This window comes from Talpa occidentalis, unplaced genomic scaffold, assembly GCF_014898055.3.
Source record: "Talpa occidentalis isolate TD23 unplaced genomic scaffold, MPIMG_talOcc4v2.1 talOcc4.3, whole genome shotgun sequence".
Taxonomy (NCBI): domain Eukaryota; kingdom Metazoa; phylum Chordata; class Mammalia; order Eulipotyphla; family Talpidae; genus Talpa; species Talpa occidentalis.
This window is the reverse complement of record NW_023603184.1, coordinates 150,438,607-150,444,606: the sequence shown is the minus strand read 5'-3', so window position 1 is coordinate 150,444,606 and position 6,000 is coordinate 150,438,607.

The following is a 6,000-nucleotide window of genomic DNA, read 5'->3' as shown; positions in this document are numbered from 1 at the left end:
ACCTGGTGCTGGGGAGATAGCGGGGGGGGGGGGGGGGCGGGGGGGCAGCACATCAGAGGGGCTTGATAAACACTGTGAGCCTTTCACTGAAGCCCCACAAGGACCCCACCTTCAGAGGGAGACCTCTTCCCAGTCGAGGACTATGACAGAAGAATCAAAATGGACACTCGGGAACAAGCCTGGAGCCGCGTCTCAACAAGATCTTGTGGTTTGCAGGGTCGTGTGACTTAACGTTCTGTTGGGACCAAATTCAACAACTTCCAAAGATGATAATAAAATCCAGGGTCTCTGAAATGGGTTGCCTGCCCCGCCCAGGACTCAGTAAAGAATTACTAGACATCAAGAGAAAATGGGACTCAGAGTCAAGAGGAAAAATAATTTAAAAAGATTCACAGATGACTTAGCTCTTGAAATTAGCAAACACGTGGCATAAAATAACTATCAGGAATGTCGAGACAATGGATGGAGACTAGATAGGGAGCTTCAGGGAAGAGTATGAACCAAATGAAAATTGTAGAACTGAAAAATATTTGCATTTTAATAATATTCATTAAATATTATTAAAAAACAGATTGGAAAATGCATCAGAGAGGATCAGCGAACTGGGTAAAATTACCCCTACGCACTGGGAACAGGTGCACATAGGATTAAAAAACCAAAAACAGATTGCAGGGATTCAGACGACCACAGTGGCCAACTGACCTTTGACGAAGGCACCAAGATAAGTCAACAGAGAAACAAGTCCTTTTAACAAATAGAGCTGGATCAACTGCATATCTTTGGAGAAAATAATGTTTGACCCTTATCTTGTACCATGCACCATACTTAAACCACAATAGATTTTAGAGCTAAACTTAAAAGCTAAAACTGTAAACTTCCTAGATGAAAACATGGGGTACTATCTGAGATCTTGGGGGTAGGCTAAGACTAGTATAAAAAAGCACTAACCCACGGGCCTCCCTGGTGGTGCAAGGGGTTAAGATGTAGCCTGTGAAGTTTTCCGCAGCCTCTGCAGTGCGAGCTCGATCCCTGGCCGGGGAGCAACCCACATGGCGCAGCAGACCTCTCCTGCCTCGCCTGCTGCTCTCCTCAGCAGTGTATTTCAGTAGATCCACTGTTCTGCTCCCCACTCTGTCTCTGGTGAATCCTCTCACATTCTCCACCTCTGGCCTGTACCCCAGCTCTTGTATGCGTAAATAAATAAATAAATCCTTAAAAAAAAAAAAAGCACTGACTCTCAAATACAAAATGGACAAATTGGATTGCATCAAAATTAAAAATGTCTACTTAATTAAAAACTCCATCATGGGAGTGAAACACCAGCCACAAACTGGGAAAAAGCCTCCATATCACATAGATGTGAAAAGACCATATTTATTCAGACTATATAATAGCTTCATGCAAATCAATAAAAAATAAAAACAAGTCACGTAAGTAATGGGCAGAAGACTTGAAGGCTTAACAGACATTTCACATAAGATGCACATGTGACAGAACAGCAGGTGGACAGGGGCTCACCCTTCCTCTCATTGAGATTAGCAAAATAAAACCACAATAAACTATTTCTTTACACCCTCTGGGATATCTGCAACCGAAAAGACGGGCAAGACCAGCTGTGGTGAGGGGGTGGGACGACCGAAGCCTCACGTTCCGGAGGGAGTATAAAATTGTGCAGCCACTCTGGAATTGTTGTGTAGTTGTGTCTTGGAAACATCACCCGCCTTGTGATCCAGCCATTAGACAACTTGGCGTTTAACCAAGAGAAAGGGAATCATCCACAAAATGACAAATCCCCGAACTTTCTGGAAGTTTCATTCCTCAAAGCACCAAGCCGCAATCTGATGCCCATCGGCAGGCGAATGGCAAAGTGAAGTGCAGCTCTCAATGTAGTGCTACTCGACGCTAAAACCGAGTAAGCCCCTAAGACGGGGTGGGTGGATTGACTGTGACACAGCACAAGAAAGCTTTTGGGGGCGATGGAAATGTTCTGTCTTCAGTGAGGCGGTGGTTGTGGATGGTGACCATCCAGGCGACCTGAGAGTGAGGGGCTTCCTAGCACATGGACTTTCAGAAGACCGGAACCAACATTATTACGTGCACACACATACTTATTAAAACAAACATTTTGCACATGTGTCTGGATGTGCATGCATGAAGTGTCTGCACCTTATAATGTGTCAATCATACTTTAATGAAAGAACATTTACTAACAGCGGGAAGACCCTATGATCCAGCAACACCTCCCCTAGGTATTTTTCCAAAGATGATGAAAACGCTAACTTGCAGACCCAGGTGCTGCCACGGTCACGGCCGCCCTCCTCACCCACCGACGACCCGGAAACAACCTCAGCGCCGCTCAAGAGGTGACTGGAATGAAGTCGGGTGGCTGGATAAAGCAGCTTTGGTATATCGGCTCAATGGAAAACTACTCAGCTATTAAAAAGGACGAAAAGGTGACTTGGGGGGCAACACGGATAGATCTTGAGGGATTATGGTCAGTGAAACAAGTCAGGAAGAGACAATTATGGGCCGGTTTCTCTCGTCTGTGGAACACAAATAACCAAAGCAAATAAACTAACAAGTCACAACCAAAATAACTCATTACGAGGCAGGGGCTAGAGGGTGGGAGGGAAGAGCCCTAGGCCATGGGTGGGGGCTGAGTGGAGGCTTACACACACCTGGGGGTGATGATGTATCCCCCAAATTTATAGTTTGCAAATCAATGGTAAATATGTGCAATTTTACTAAATTAAAAAAAGTTGAAAAATGATGCTGGGACAGCCAAGCAATGACAACACAGGCAGGGGAGGGAGAGAAGCGTGGGCCTCCCTCAGCGCCCATTATACTCGGGGTTCAGTATGGTGGCTTGGGGGTCACCTCCACTGCAGGGCTGCTTGACCCGTGACTGACCAGCCCTCCTCCAGATGTGGAGGCCGGGCAAGCAGAGGTGTGAAGGGTGCTGGGCAGTGCGTGCGACGGGGGTGTCTGCTGAGGGCGGCTGGGCGGTGGGGGTTCTCGCATCCACTCGCCCCACCTTTGGATGTGAGGTTTCCATTCCCACAGTGGGCAGCTCTCCTGCAGAAAGAGCACAGGTAACGCCGGGACCTGAAGGGGGAGGCGAGCTGCCCGTGCCCCGCGGGGCTCTCTGCCGTGTTCCCTCCCGTCACCCTGCGGCGCGGTGGCATTGGGAGTGTGGTGGGACCGGGAAGGTCACCCAAAGTGCAGCCGAGGGGGCTGCTCCGGCAGTAGTGTGCCACCCCATCCAAATGGGGTCTCAGATTTAACAGACTCAAGTACAGCTTGTAGGGAGTGCACAAGCGTGGGGGCGCGTTATGGGACATAAGCAAGGGTGGGGCGACCTGGGGCTACTGCCTGGGGGGGCCGTTGTCCCCGCTGGTCAGAGCACGGTGTTCTCTTTCTTACCCAACCGTCTGCTCATCTTTCCGGGAAAATGTCCAGCTGATCGGCGAACACAGCCATCGGGTCGGCCCACTGTCCTCAGCCGAGACTGGCTCCCTGGTAGGTTCCTCATGCCTGGACGCTTGCCCCTGCCTGAGTGTCTGCCTAGCTGACCAGCAAGAACTCTGGGCAGGGAGACAACACCTTCCAGGGAGCTCCTCCCCAGGCCTCTGTTCTGTGAGCGCCCCTGTCCTTGTCCTTGTGCACCTCACACCTCAAGGGCAGAACCCAGGTTCGGGGGTAGCCCCAAGCGCCCTTAGTTACACAGTTCCTGGGTCTGGACAGAGCCATCTGCACGTCCAAAGGTGCATCCGGACCCTCCAGCTAGGAGGGCGGCCTGGCCTGGCGGAGCCCCGTACTTCTGAGCTAAGCAGCCTCCTCACACTCACCCCGTCCCGGCCCCCAGGGGAACGTGGGCCTCCCCACCGCCTCCTGGTTAGAGGACGACGCCCCAGAGGCTTGGCATCGGGCTCTGTGTCCTTGATCCACCAATTTCTAAACAGCACAAACGCGCCACCCAGCCCCTGTTCCACTGAACAGAGTTCCGAAGACGTTTCCTTGAGAAAAATCACTGGAAGCTTCTCTGCATGAAGACAGCAGTGACCACTGAAACGCCCTGGAGGACCTAGGGCCACCGCCTTCCCGGCTCCCGGGAGGGCCCTCTGGGCTTCCGGGCCAGCGGGAGGCGCCTGTGCCAGCAGCCAGTTATTTTAGGAACATCGCTGAAAAATACTTTGCTGCTTACTCATTTGCATGCTGGGCTGAAGGCGAATCGTTACAGCTGCGTCTCCAAAGAAAGTTGTCATATTCGCTGCAGGCCGCTCATAAAGCCCAGCTCTGCCTCCACCAGAGCAAGGATGATTTGGTTTTCTTCCTGGGAGGGATTATTCTTCCTGCAAAAACGTGATTGCGAAGTGGACAATCCCCAGGGGGCGTGAAGGCCTGTGCAGTGGCCCGCGCTGTGGCCGAGAGAACCATGTTCTTCCTTCAACAGCCTCCCCCATGCCTGTTCGGTGGAGCTCGGCAAAGCAGATGCTTATCCGGGGCTTGCAAACTCCACGCTCCCGCAGGCCTTTCTGCCTCCTTCTACTGTTAGGGGGAAAGGATGTCCTGAGATAATCTCATACAGGCTTTGTGGACTCCACCCCCACTCCAGACTAAAGCCATCAGGACATTGGGAAAGACAAATCCCATCACCACCAAGGGGAGGGTGGCTGGGACCTGAGGGTGGAGTTGGGCAGCCAGGTTGGATATAAAAACCAAACACGTGGGCCTTGCTGGCTCTCTGGCTCGCCATCGCTCGCCTCCTGGCTTCACCGCTCCTGGCTGGCGGCCAGCTCTCAGAGCGCCATTTTGGGATTCCTGATCGGCGGATCGGGTAGGACTCATTTAAAACTTTGTCTCCCACTTTTCTCCCTGAGCTGTACATTTCCTCATTTCCCCTTCCCTTGTGAATAAACCTTTTATGAACCTTTCACGTGTGCCTGCAGTAGAGCATTGATAAGTCCTTTTAAGCGCGCGGGTGAGGACCCACAGTCAGGCACCCCGTTTTGTATCGGGGTTGCTCTACAACACTACCACCCCGGCTACAGGGGCCCAGACCTTTGGGAAATGTCCCGCGGGAGCCCACCGGTGTGAAGAATAAATCTCTCTGCACCTCTGAGGGCCGCCTGGTTATCTGGGAAATTGCCAGAACAATCACAGGGCCAGAGAGGGCCACTGGGGCTCTCAGATAGATTGCAGCCCCTGCGAAGTGTTGTGGGGAGCAGAATCGGGGTGTGGGCGGAGGCGTGGGGTGAAAGAACTCACCTGAGGCGGAGTGGAGGAGAACAGGGGATCTATTGACATCACCTGCTCAGAGAAGCCGCAGGGACGGGTGGAGCTGCGCGGGAAGGCTTTGGGGCGCCCTTTGACGACCTGTTTTCGCTGGCTTCTCAGGACTGGGGAGTGGGATTGGGCATTTGTGCTGGGAGGTCTGCTCTTGGGTGTTGACCTTTGACACGGAAAGTGTCCTGGCCCTGCTTCTGCCTTCAAGGTCAAAGAGATCAGGCTTCTGGCCTGGTTCCCATAGCAACTTTATTAACTCCATTATCTATTCCTGCTCCCAACCTTCCTGCTGGGCCAGGGCTGGGCTTACATTGTTTTTTTTTTTTTTTTAGAGATTTATTTTATTTATACAAGAACTGGGGTACAGGCCAGATGTGTGGGAGGGTGAGAGGATTCACCAGAGGCAGAGCGGGGAGCAGAACAGGCAGACTGATGAAATACACTGCTGAGGGGAGCAGCAGGGAGACAGGAGAGGTCTGCCGCGTCATGTGGGACCCTCGGCGGCCGGCCGGGATTGAACCCACGCTGCAGCGGCTGCGGACAGCTTCACAGTGCAGGGCTCAACCGCCTGGGCCACCAGGGGAGGCCCTGGGCTTACATTGTAACTTCGTTAAATGATACCAGACTTGAAGTGCCTGGAGGAACTGGCCCTATGATGCATCCTGCAGCGCCTACTGTGTGCACTTACTGTGTGCAGTGGTGGGGGTGGGGGAC